This window comes from Anabrus simplex, chromosome 3, assembly GCF_040414725.1.
Source record: "Anabrus simplex isolate iqAnaSimp1 chromosome 3, ASM4041472v1, whole genome shotgun sequence".
In the NCBI taxonomy this organism is placed as follows: Eukaryota; Metazoa; Arthropoda; class Insecta; order Orthoptera; family Tettigoniidae; genus Anabrus; species Anabrus simplex.
In genome coordinates, this window is record NC_090267.1 from 64,878,268 (window position 1) to 64,892,035 (window position 13,768).

Genomic DNA, 13,768 nt, shown 5'->3' on the forward strand with positions numbered 1-13,768 from the left:
TGCTGTTTCTCGGATAACGCTAAGAGACATGCTATTTTAAAACAATCTTATTTACTGCATGTACAGTATTTGCTTCAATATTCATATACAATGCAGAATACCGTACCGAAGCACGGGTACATTTGCTAGTATGGAATATATTGCGGGTTACGGTAAGCCTTCGCCTGCAAATATTGTAGAGATCATTTAATGATTTGATTTTATGATTACTAAATGTTGGCTGAACTTAGAAACCTACCAATATCTCATGAATCACCGGCTGGTAATTTCGGATAGAATACAAAAACATGGAGCAAATCGGTCCAGTAGAAAGGACGGATGGATCTACCAAAGTCGTTTTAGTCAACCTTTAATATGTAGATTATTATTAATTAATTTCTAAGTATTTTTGATCACTCAGAAAGTTACAATCTTACAAATTTTACTCATGTTTAAATGCTTACTCTGTTTACTTGGATTTAGTTTTAACAAATTCAGGCGCGATGGTTCATTTCCTTCATTTCATTTCCTTCACAATTCCTGAAAAAAACCCTAAAAATATTGAAAGCTCCGACTATAAATTTCTCTAATACAGTCTGAAAGTATTTCTGATAACCTATAATTTCCACTAAGTGAATAGCTTGCTGTTTAGCGCATTTACGTCCATTTAGATATATTGTGTGGTTTCTACAATTCCACCACGATCTACTGTAATTTTCACTCTGGGAAGTGTCGAGGTGTTTTCGTACCTAAATGATCATTATTACAGGCATTATCTCCATTACCATTCCCAATTACTGATTATTTACTGTCTACAGCGTGTTAATAAGACTTAAAAAGAATCACCCTTGTACTTCCGCAGAGTTTCTGACCCCAAATTGGTGGGTTTGATCCTGGCTCAGTCCGGTGGTATTGGAAGGTGCTCACATACTTCAGCTTCGAGTTGGTAGATTTACTCACAAGTGAAAAAAAATTTCGAAACAAAATTCCGGAACCTCTCCAGGAACCGCGAAAAGTAGTTAGTTGGACGTAAGACCAACAATATTATATTATATTATTCTGCACTTTCTGGAATGAAATCATAAAAACAGCAAAACAGTATTAAGTGTTGAATAAGGACAGCATCTGTGGTGTAGTGGTTAGTGTGATAAGTTGCCAACCCCCGGAGGCCCGGGTTCGATTCCCGGCTCTGGGACGAAATTTGAAAAGCGGTACGAGAATTGGAACGGCTTCCACTCAGCCGCGGGAGGTCAACTGAGTAGAGGTGGTTTCGTTTCTCCCCTCAGCTATCGTCGAAGTGGTTTTCCGTAGTTTCCCATTTCTCCTCCAGGCAAATTCTGAAGGTGATTGGGATCAGATACCGAGAACGGAGAATTATCTACAATCTGTACCAAAATCAGTCTGCAGAGATAAGAATCGGGGGGCTTTGAAAAAGAAGCAGCAATCCAGAAAGGAGTGAGGCAAGGCTGCAGTTTGTCCCCCTCCTTTTCAATGTTTTCATAGAACAGGCAGTAAAGGAAATCAAAGAGGGATTTGGGAAGGGCATCACAATCCAAGGAGAGAAAATCCAAACCTTGAGATTTGCCGATGATATTGTTATTTTATCTGACACTGCAGAAGATCTCGAGAAGCTGCTGATTATTATGAACGAAGTCTTGGGTAAGGAGTACTAGATGAAAATAAATAAGTCCAAAACAAAAGGCAGTCGAACGAAGGCAGGTGATGCAGGAAATATTAAATTAGGAAATGAAGTCATAAAGGAAGTAGATGAATATTCTTACTTGGGTAGTAAAATAACTAACGATGGCAGCAGTAAGGACATAAAATGCAGATTAGCACAAGCAAGGAAGAGCATTCTTAAGAAAATAAAGTTGCTCACTTCAAAGATTGTTATAGGAATTAGAAAGATTTTTTTGAAGACTTCCATGTGGAGCGTGGCATTGTATGGAAGTGAAACATTGACGATAACTAATTCAGAAAGAATAGAAGCTTTTGAAATATGGTGTTACAGAAGAATTCTGAAGGTGAGATGGATAGATCGAATCACAAATGAAGAGATAATGGAATTGGCGAGAGGAGATCGATTTGGCTAAATTTGACGAGAAGAAGAGACAGAATGATAGGACACATCTTAAGACACCCAGGACCTGTTCAGTTGGTTTTTGAAGGAAGTGTAGGTGGTAAGAACGATAGGGGTAGACCAAGGTATGAATATGACAATCATATTAGAGCAGATGTAGGATGCAGTAGTTACGTAGAAATGAAGAGGTAAGCACAGGATAGGGTGACATGGAGGGCTGCATCAAACTAGACTATGGACTGATGACTCAAACAACAACAACAACAACAGGCAAATGTCCAGTTGGTACCTAGCTTAGGGCCACGGCCGCTTCTTTCCCTCCTCATTCACTACCCCTTCCAGTCTTCCCAACCTTCCACAAGGCCCCTGATCAGCACAGCATGTGAGGCGGCCTGGGCGAGCTTCTGTTCCTCTTCCCCATTTGTATCCATCCAACCAAAGTTCTCACGCTCCAGTAAACTGCCCTTGAGGCGGTAGAGGTCGGATCTCTCGCTGACTCCGAGGAAGAAACCAATCCTGGAGGGCAAACGTATTAAGAAGAAGAAGAAAAAGAAAAGAAGAAGAAATTAAACAAGGAATGGAATTCCACATTCTTTATTTATCCCCTGAATTAATTTGTTACACTTTGTTTTACGTCGCACCGAGACAGGTACTTCTTATGGCGACGAAATGGGATAGGAAAGGTTAGATGATGGAAAGAAGCGGCCGGGGCCTGAAGAAAGTTACAGCCCAAGCATAATGCCTGGTGTGTAAATGGGAAACAAAGGAAAACTATCTTCAGGGCTGCCGACAGTGAGCTTGAACCCGCTATGTCCCTAATGCAAATTCCTAACCTCGCGCTTCTAACGCTGAATTAATGCCATCAAAGTTATCTTAAAGGATAACAAACCTGCAAGGAAATGATAACACCCCGTATTAGGAAATCATAATTCATCAACAGATTTGAAATCTAGGGGACAGAGGAACGCAGAAATCCTCCGAGACGAATGAGTTAAAAACTTAATTCGACACAGAAAAAGTATGAATAACAATCGATGAAAATGAAGGTCGATATATTTCATATAGAGGATGGTCGGAAATAACGTGAGACGGGTATATGAGGGATAGAGGGAATGATTAGATATCTCGCACCGTATTCATTTTATCAGCTGCTGAAGTTAGCCAATCAGATCGTTTCGCGGGCAAAGTCAAATGGGCTTTACGAGGTGGTGATCCTAAATCTGCTCGTGATTTTAAGTCAGCTTGAGATCCATGCCGAGAAAACATCGTCAAATACAAACACACTTTGGATTTCATTCGGTGTCACCGTAGAGTTTTTTTATGGCGCGATCCTGGTACCTTGGAGGTCCGCGTTCAAATATCTACCATGCCGAATTATTTCTAGGTTCGGGGCAAGTTAAAAATATAGGATTTAAACCACCTTCTTCAATACACAATGTTAATAAACTTTTAAATAAATACTCCCCATGGCAACACAGCCCTTAAATGGCTGTGGCCTACCAAGCGACCGCTGCTTAGCCCGAAAACCTGCAGTTTAGGAGGTGTCGTGTGGTCAGCACGACGAGTCCTCTCGGCCGTTATTCTTGGCTTTCTAGACCGGAGCCGCTATCTCACCGTCAGTTAGCTTCTCAATTTTAATCACGTAGGCTGAGTGGACCTCGAACCAGCCCTCTCGTCCAGGTAAAAATCACTGACCTGGCCGGAAAAAGATCTCGGGGCCTGCGAATTAGAGGCAGGCATGCTACTCCTACACCACGGGAACTTCCTTAAATTAATACATAATTATTCAAAATACAGGCATGGTTTGACCCCTTTGGCGATCATCAGTGCATACAAAAAAAATGGATTAATAAAAATATACAATATCCCTTGTGCGAGAAAGTCTCTTTAGAAAATTTTATTTTCTCAATGCAATCTTTTGTGAAGAGGCTTTCTCACACAAGTGTTTTTATTATTTTATATTTTTAATGTTCCAAAAAATGGTATGTACTTATGATGGTCTAAGAAGTCGAAACATGTCTACATTTTAGTTGATTATGCATTAATTTCAAAGTTTGTAAATACTGCGTATGGAACAAGGTGGATTAAATCCTATATTTTTTAACTTGAACTAGTCAATACCGACCAAAAGCTGATTTGCATCACATGTAATGAGGTTTGCCCCTATAAAGCTGGTGCAGATTTAGCAACACCATACCAAGCCCATTTCATTTCGCTCGCGAAGCGCTATGATTGGCTAAGTTCAGCAGCTGAAAAATGACAACGGCGGGACATATCGAATTACTCTTTTCAAATTATTTGTCACTATGACCTACCCTCTAACCGTCAAGTATCCGGTTCACGTTTTTTTCCGACCATATCCTGTAATTCGAACCTATACATAAAAATGTGAGATGAAGAGAGTAGAGAATTTGGAACCTAGCCTCTTAATATTTCCAGTGTCCGACTCCTTGACTAAATGGTTAGCGTGCTGGCCTTTGGTCACACGGGTCCCAGGTTCGATTCCCAGCAGGGTCGGAAATTTTAACCGTCATTGGTTAATTTCTCTGGCACTGGGGCTGAGTGTATGTGTCGTCTTCATCATCATTTCATCCTCATCATGACGTGCAGGTCGCCTACGGGAATAAAATCAAAAACCTGCACCTGGCGAACCAAATATGCCCTCGGACACTCGCGGCACTAAACGCCATACGCCATTTCATTTCATTTTTCATTTTCAGTAAATGTATTTTGGTCCCGTTGGCAGGCTACGGTTTTAAAATATTTACATTAATGTAACATTTTATTGTTCATTCAAATGCTCGTACTGACATTTCGTTTGTAGATTCATTCATAGTTAAATTTCATTCATTTTAACGGTACTTTGTATCAAAGGGAGCCAAAACAGTTTATTAATCGAATGCAAATGATTCACAAACTGTTTGATAACTTCCTTCAACATTAGTGTAACTGGAGAGCAGTCGGTACCACAAGGTGACATAGCAGTTAAGAGAAGCATCGGTGAGCCCACTTGAACAGGATCCGAGAGTCAAGAGACCATCTAATTATACGAAGTGCTCTGCTGGCACTGCCTTAAGAGCAACCAGGTACATTTAAACACACTACTGCCAGGGGAAACTTATTTATAACAGTAACATTACAAAAACGAAGAGCTATATGATCGGACTTCTATGGATCCAGGAAAATAATTTTACATAATTCACCATCTTATAGTGTCACATCAATATCGACGTTTGTTGAGGAATATCTTGTGGATAGCGTCCTGATAGACGATGTTCCAAACAGAACGGAGCTTCAAATGTCGGACACTCACAGACAGTCAAAGAGAAATCCAACCATCTTGTAATATTGTAATTTCTACTTCGACCATTGATTCCTCTCCTTTCCCTACCAGTCAGTGTTAACGACAATGATTCAGTAACTAAATTCAAGAGATCTTACCGAGATTACCTATTGAAAGCTACCGAGGGCGCGCGCACTGTACAGCTGAGTAAGTGTATGATGATAGACTGTGTTCCTCTGATATATGTAGATCTAGTTGATAGCTGCGTAATAAGTGCATTTATTTTGTTATTATTATTCCATATTGGTTAATGTAGAGAATGCTATTTAGATTCCTTTATAAACGCAAGTGGGAGTGAGAGTGGGTGCGTTAGTTTAATGTAACTCTGATAAATTATAACGTAATAAATCTGGAGAAAAGTATTTTAAATGTGTTAAAGTTTCGATTAGGGCCACATTAATGGAGAAAAATAAATAAAAAAATAAAAATATGTATCCATAAACTGGGCACTCTCGAGCTCACACAGGGCCGTCTCATGCCGGAGTCTCCCCGTATTGCGCTTTCGTCTGGTGTCTGCGTGAACATTTTGGAAGGCGAAACTCGAATATTCCTTCTCTGGCCGCACACCGAAGATTCAAGTAACTCAACAACAGGATATGAAAATATATATGTACACTGACTGACAGAGCAAATGCAACACCAAGAAGGAGTGGTTCGAAAGGGATGAAAGTTGGGGATAAAACAGAGACGGCACGGACGAATAATTGATGTTTATTTCAAACCGATATGCAGGTTACACAATGCGCACGGCATCGACTCAGTAGGATGTAGGACCACCGCAAGCGGCGATGCACGCAGAAACACGTCGAGGTACAGAGTCAATAAGAGTGCGGATGGTGTCCTGAGGGATGGTTCTCCATTCTCTGTCAACCATTTGCCACAGTTGGTCGTCCGTACGAGGCTGGGGCAGAGTTTGCAAACGGCGTCCAATGAGATCCCACACGTGTTCGATTGGTGAGAGAACCGGAGAGTACGCTGGCCACGGAAGCATCTGTACACCTCGTAGAGCCTGTTGGGAGATGCGAGCAGTGTGTGGGCAGGCATTATCCTGCTGAAACAGAGCATTGGGCAGCCCCTGAACGTACGGGAGTGCCACCGGCCGCAGCACATGCTGCACGTAGCGGTGGGCATTTAACGTGCCTTGAATACGCACTAGAGGTGACGTGGAATCATACCCAATAGCGCCCCAAACCATGATGCCGCATTGTCTAGCGGTAGGGCGCTCCACAGTTACTGCCGGATTTGACCTATCTCCACGCCGACGCCACACTCGTCTGCGGTGACTATCACTGACAGAACAGAAGCGTGACTCATCGGAGAACACGACGTTCCGCCATTCCCTCATCCAAGTCGCTCTAGCCCGGCACCATGCCAGGCGTGCACGTCTATGCTGTGGAGTCAATGGTAGTCTTCTGAGCGGACGCCGGGAGTGCAGGCCTCCTTCAACCAATCGACGGGAAATTGTTCTGGTCGATATTGGAACAGCCAGGGTGTCTTGCACATGCTGAAGAATGGCGGTTGACGTGGCGTGCGGGGCTGCCACCGCTTGGCGGCGGATGCGCCGATCCTCGCGTGCTGACGTCACTCGGGCTGCGCCTGGACCCCTCGCACGTGCCACATGTCCCTGCGCCAACCATCTTCGCCACAGGCGCTGCACCGTGGACACATCCCTATGGGTATCGGCTGCGATTTGACGAAGCGACCAACCTGCCCTTCTCAGCCCGATCACCATACCCCTCGTAAAGTCGTCTGTCTGCTGGAAATGCCTCCGTTGACGGCGGCCTGGCATTCTTAGCTATACACGTGTCCTGTGGCACACGACAACACGTTCTACAATGACTGTCGGCTGAGAAATCACGGTACGAAGTGGGCCATTCGCCAACGCCGTGTCCCATTTATCGTTCGCTACGTGCGCAGCACAGCGGCGCATTTCACATCATGAGCATATCTCAGTGACGTCAGTCTACCCTGCAATTGGCATAAAGTTCTGACCACTCCTTCTTGGTGTTGCATTTGCTCTGTCAGTCAGTGTAAATTTCTCCGCTCAACGTAAACGCATAGGTTGATGGATAATTTTCTGAATTCAAAGACGGGTGCGTGAGTACAGATTCTTGGGTTTTCACATCTTCGTAGCCTCGTACGACAGTAAGGGGACATCGTGGGTGTAATTCTACCACCCCCCGCCCCGTCCCCCTTACCGCCGTTCAGTAGATAGAAGACTAACACTTGTTGCCTTGTTACCACAGAATAGGCTTTCTGTTCACGCAAAACTGGCTACGCTATATTGTTGACGATAATTTCAATGGATTGTCATTCATTCCCAAATAAAATTTTGTGTGTTTTAATTAGATCATTCTGCGTTTTATTCGTAACATTTCGTATGGAAACAGATAAACGCCACTGTTACTGGCCAAAGTGAAATCTGTATTTGTATGAACCATACCCGTCGGACCTTCAATGGAGCACAGGAGCTCCCTCATATTCACCGATGTGATCAGTATCCCTGAGTTCCATATTTTCTACCATTGCGGCGGAAGTTGTGCTCAGCTGGGACTCTAGAAACCAAGTTTCACCTCATGACCCTTCTCCGCCTGATCTTGCAGACGCTCCCGACTAGCCTTTCGACGTTCGGCATTGGAATTGGAATTATAACAAGCGAATGCGTTCCCAAAAACTTTTAAGCCGTTTATTGTCCATTTCGACGCGATATTTTCCAGAATAAAGGCATTTTTATCAGTTCTTCGCCGTCAAATTTTGTCAATGTTCACCATTTGGTTTTCCTTTGCCGTCTACATGAAAAACTCACTGAGACGATCGTGCGATACCTCATATAACGTGCTACGACGCCGGAGTCAAGCGCCAGAGGTCGATTACTATCTACAATAATTATAATTATGAAACTAAACATAAAACAGTTAGGAAGTGGTCCACAGGACGCAAGATGCAACAGAGTGCATTTATGAAGAGATTTAAACGGATAAGAAGGCGAAACGAACAATTTCAAACGCGCTCTTTGAATAGGCATTACGAAAAAAAAAATAGAAAGAGAGAAATAAAGAAAGAAGAAGTTATTAGTTTTGCGTCCCACTAACTACATTTTTATGGTTTTCGGAGACGCTGTGTTGCTGGAATTTTGTTCCGCAGGAGTTCGTTTACGTGCTAGTAAACGTACCAATACGAAGCTGACGTTTTTGAGCACCTTAAAATAAGCCAGAATCGAGGCTGTTAAGTTTAGCTCATAAGGCCAACGCTCTACCGTCCGAACTACTCAGCCCGGCTCGATTACCATTTGATGGCATTAAACTTCGCCGTAAGACCAATCTGTGTCGGTGCGACGTAAAGCAAATAGCAAAAAAAGAGAAGCTTAACTGCGCACAAAATGAGTTTAGTATACAGAGTAAGTGAGAGGGGAGGAACGTTCAAACCGCTAGTTGCTATGGAAATGTTCACGTCAGCTCCTTGTAATCGTAACTATATGTCGGGTTAAGATCTCAAGTGAGCCGCTCATCAGAATTAATCCCCACTGCTACCTTACTTCCACTAATTTCTCCTCCAAGCTCTTGGCTTCGCTCAGGTTTTGCCATCTGGTAGTAATCACTATTTACACTAACTGTTACCCGCACGGCACAGCTGTTTTAGTACTTCGAGATGGCGACACCATTGCAACACTGGATTGCGACATATCGATGTTAGACTCTTCTTGCACTGATTTATTTACTTATCGTATGGTATTTAAATTGAGTGCATAAGTACATTCATATAAATACACGTAAACAAAATGTTATATTGGAACATCTCGGGAATTCAGCCACCAGGCTTAGAGAAGAAGCCCTAATTAGCTCATTCCACTCATCCCTTAGGTCGATTTGGGCATTCCTGGATAATATGAGTAATTGCTTGCTCTCGGAATCCACAGTCAGGCTTAGGGAATCGAGTACGCTTCATCAGTTGCACGTGCGAGGGTCTGTCAGCACCAGGTGACAATTGGCAATAGATTTCCTGGAAGAGGTTGAGTGGGATCTTCTGGTTAGATGTGGTAGGAGCTCAGCTTTTCAAATTTTATTTTCCTGGAATTAATCTGGCTTTTTAATATCGCATCAGTTATGGATTTTAGACGCCCTTGTGTGGCTTATTCAATACTGAACAAGTTGGCAAGTGCCTGAACATACTCCATTCATGTGCAGGTGCTTGCTGTTTTTTGAGATATGTTAGAGGTATAATGATACTCCCTCTTTACAATGCGATCTTGAGCACTTTTTAGCACGCACTAGAAAGACGGAACTGACACTTCAGAACTAAGTTAATAGAGGAACACTAGGTTGAAAGAGAATACCGCAGTAATTAATGTAGTTATGGAACAGGACGGCTGAGTAGCTTAGGCTTTAGCGCGCTGGCCTTTTCAGATCAAGTGGCTAGTTCGATCCCGGCTCAGTCCAGTGGGTATTTGAATGTGTTCAGTTTCATGTTGGTAAAAGAACTCCTGCGGGACAAACTTTCGATACTTCGTCGTCTTCTAAAACTTTAAAAGTAGTTAGTTGGACGTAAACAAAAATTATTATTATTAATTAGTTCTGGAATATTCCTTGCGCCGGGGAGATCTTTAATTTAAAAATTTCCCATGTTAATAATGAATAGTATTAAAGACAATTTCTTCTATTTAGAAAACACTAATCCCGTAACTCCTAAAGGTTCCACCCCTTGAGGACTAAACTGTAATCCAATATCCTCTTTACTTGTTTGAATCACGGTTCTTATTGCGTCTTTCTTTTCACATCAACGTCTTCTGCTTGTGCATTTCCTCTTTAAAACCTCACAGTTTGTTCGATAATGAAGCCGACATTCTTCCTTGTTCTCGGCTGGTGTGACGTAAGGGCGCTTATGGGAGACTTCAAAATAAAATACTTGGTAAGTCTTCAAATGCAACTTGATTTGGTTCTTTGAGACAACTAGCGATACAATTACACACCCTGTGATATCTATTCCTCCCTGTGGAATCGTATCAAAATGCCCAACATTTTTTTTTCACTATTTATTATGTATGCCATATGCCACTCTAAACTGGCCTGTTAACGGTGCTCGAACGAAGTGTGATGATTATACAAATGAAAGGCTCGCTGAAAAGCCGCTAACTCAGCTGGGGAACACTCCTTATCCTTGCTCGAAAATGGTTAAGAGCAACGGGCCTTGTGTGGGAAACAGTATGCAGTTTCAAACTCGGGGAGAGGGGATCATCATCTTTTGTTCGTCAGCGGAGAAGAGCGGGAGGCCACGGAGATGAAATAAAAAAGACCGTAGCGGCGGGGCATGAATCAATAAGAACAATAGGTCTCTCTCATGAGCGCATGCCAAGCAACTTCCGCTGTACAGTCTCCCGCAATAAGTTATTGATGATATAACTAATATTATGATCATAAACTGGTATTTGAAACTTTTGCTACGTACCTGGGCGGTTTTTTACCCCATTTATTCCAAAACTGAAATAACTTAGAATTCTATACCCATAAACCTTTCGGTCTACAAGTACGTATATTGTGGATATATACAAGCAGTGGCCTTGCCACATTATATACATTTTTTGAAAATGTAATTGAAATTTTCACAAGATGCCAAGTTGCATGAGTTAAATATAAATTTTTACTCTTTTGCTACTTGTTTAAAGTCGCATTAACACATCGATAGTCGATATTACCATTTATAAGGTAATTGAAAATTCTAAAAGACTATTAATATACCTTATAAATACAAATTACATTTTTTTGGTTTTATACGGCATTCGAATGAAATCAAAATAGGTATTTTACTATTTCCTTACAAACCATCTCGAGTGCAGTAATAGCTCAGAGTTTTACTTTGATGTCTACTGAGCTGCGTACTATTGAGATAGCTTCATACAAAGGTCAAAACGAATCACCATCAACAGCGTCAAGTATTTGTACTTTTAAACTGACAAACGTAGTAATTGAACAATAACTAGTACAACCTGAAAAAATTGAAACTTTTTTAAAAGGTTCCACACTAATTTAGAATAAATTAAGCACAGTCAATAGAGTCCCTGTTCCTTTCTTCCTTTCTTTCACGTTCACACTGTAATACTGGAGTGCTCAATTTGTCAAAACGCACTTGCACTTAGTTAACATAGGCCAGCTAGTGTACTGGCATAATTCCCGAGGCACTTCCTTTCCTTCGGACAAGTAAGAGCTTCCCTTATCAAGACACTCATGTCCGAGAAGACATCTTCTTCCCTTTCAGGTTTATTAACATTGAATATGAATAGAAGTTCAATTGTTATAACCATTTTGTTTGATTGAATATCGCTTTTATTTATACGGTTTATACTATTTATTTCAGCTTTGGTAATTTTTTTATAGCGATGAATATATACACGGTGATTTAACTATTAAGCGATTTATTATTTTGGTATTAGTACTTGTTTTATCAATAATGTTTTTAATTATTAGACAAAATTTAATTAGAATTTTATTAGGATGAGATGGAATAGGCCTTGTTTCCTACTGTTCAGTTATTTATTATCAGAATGTAAAATCTTATAATGCGGGTTTATTAACATAAAACACCCTAGTACTGCACTGTTCAGTTCAGATGGCCTCAAACTGAAGGTCGGACGAATTAACCAGTCAGGGGAAATGTAGACGTCTGACTGCTTTATAACGGTTTGTATCAGCCACCTAAATTTTCTCCATACCTGCTGGATGATTTCACACTGAGCAAGTCTCTGATGTATAGTTTCACTACAGTTCCTACATAACGTGCACAAATCATTTTCTTTCGTTTGGATGCGGTGTAGCTTATTATTTGTGGGTATTTTATCGTGTATTACCCTGTACCAGGTGATCGATTAACACCAGAATGGAATAATGGTTCATCCACTTCACTAAAAGATAGTATATTTCACTGAAGAGCTCAGGTACCATGGTCATCATTGCATTGTTCTTGTGACCGGTGACTGGTATCAGTAGAAGTCTCTCAAGTATCTTTCGAAGGCAACATAAGTCAGAATATACGCATTTCTACATCATGCCGATGGATACAGCTGTTTACCTATGTCATCATTGCGAATATGCGAGAAGGACTTCGCTGGCAGGAACGTATTTTTCTTTTAAAAAGTAGAAATCTCGAATGACAGCTCAAGGTTCGTTGTATATATCTTGTGAAAAAGACATAACATTCTATAACTGGTACCATCCTCATCTGTTGAAACCTCGTTTTCTCAATATAGCTGTGAATGAGAGGCAGAATTAGGTATCTATACTAATATTATAAAGAGGAAAATTTTTATATTTGTTTGTAACGGATAGACTCAAATACTACTGAACCGATTTTAAAATTTACTTCACCTATAGAAAACTAAATTGCCAGTGAGTAACATGGGCTTTATATTATTTTCAAAACAATTCGAGTGGGGGGTGACGGGGGTAGATATCAAAGTATAAAAATAATAGGCTAATACAGGCGAAATCGAATTTGTCGTACAAGGACGATACAAAGCTCATTTTAAGCCTCTTGACGCAAGGAACAAAACTCAGTAAGCCCTACGGGCCCAAAAAATGTTTTAAGGCCCTAAAATCAACAGATATGGAGATATTGGAACCACACTACCCGTGCTCTAGGAATCGGATAATGAAACGAACGGCCGTAACCATGGTAACGTCAGCTCCAGGATTCAACATCAGCGAGATTATGCATGTACGTGTGGGCACAGCGGCCAACCAAAATTGATACACATATGACTTACTATCTGGAAAAGTAAACTGTTGTGTAAGACGCTCATAGCACTCCTTTCGACGAGGATTGAAAGGGAGTGAACTATAAAAGTAATAGCCCCGGAGATCTCCGTAGTACTGGGACCAGCGGTTGACGACGGTCCTCCGTTTTTTTTTTACTATCATAATTACGTGTAGCTTTTTCTAGCAGGGTGCAGCACTTGTAAGGCAGACCCTCCGATGAGGGTGGGCGGCATCTGCCATGTGTAGGTAACTGCGTGTTATTGTGGTGGAGGATACTGTTATGTGAGGTGGCTGAGTTACAGGGATGTTGGAGACAGCACAAACACCTAGCACCCGAGCTATTGGAATTAACCAACGAAGGTTAAAATTCCCTAACCGACCATAAATCGAACCCGAGACACTCTGAATCGAAGGCCAGTATGCTGACCATTCAGCCAACGAGTCGGACCGCTTTATACTTATATATAAGGAGGTAAAGTTTGTTTATATGTAATGGCTAATCTCAGGAACTACTGGACCGATTCTTAGAATAATGTAAATGTACATTATCCCTAAAAGACATCGGCTGTATTTTATTTTCAAAACAAATCGAAGGGGGGTGCGACGGGGGAAATATAAAAA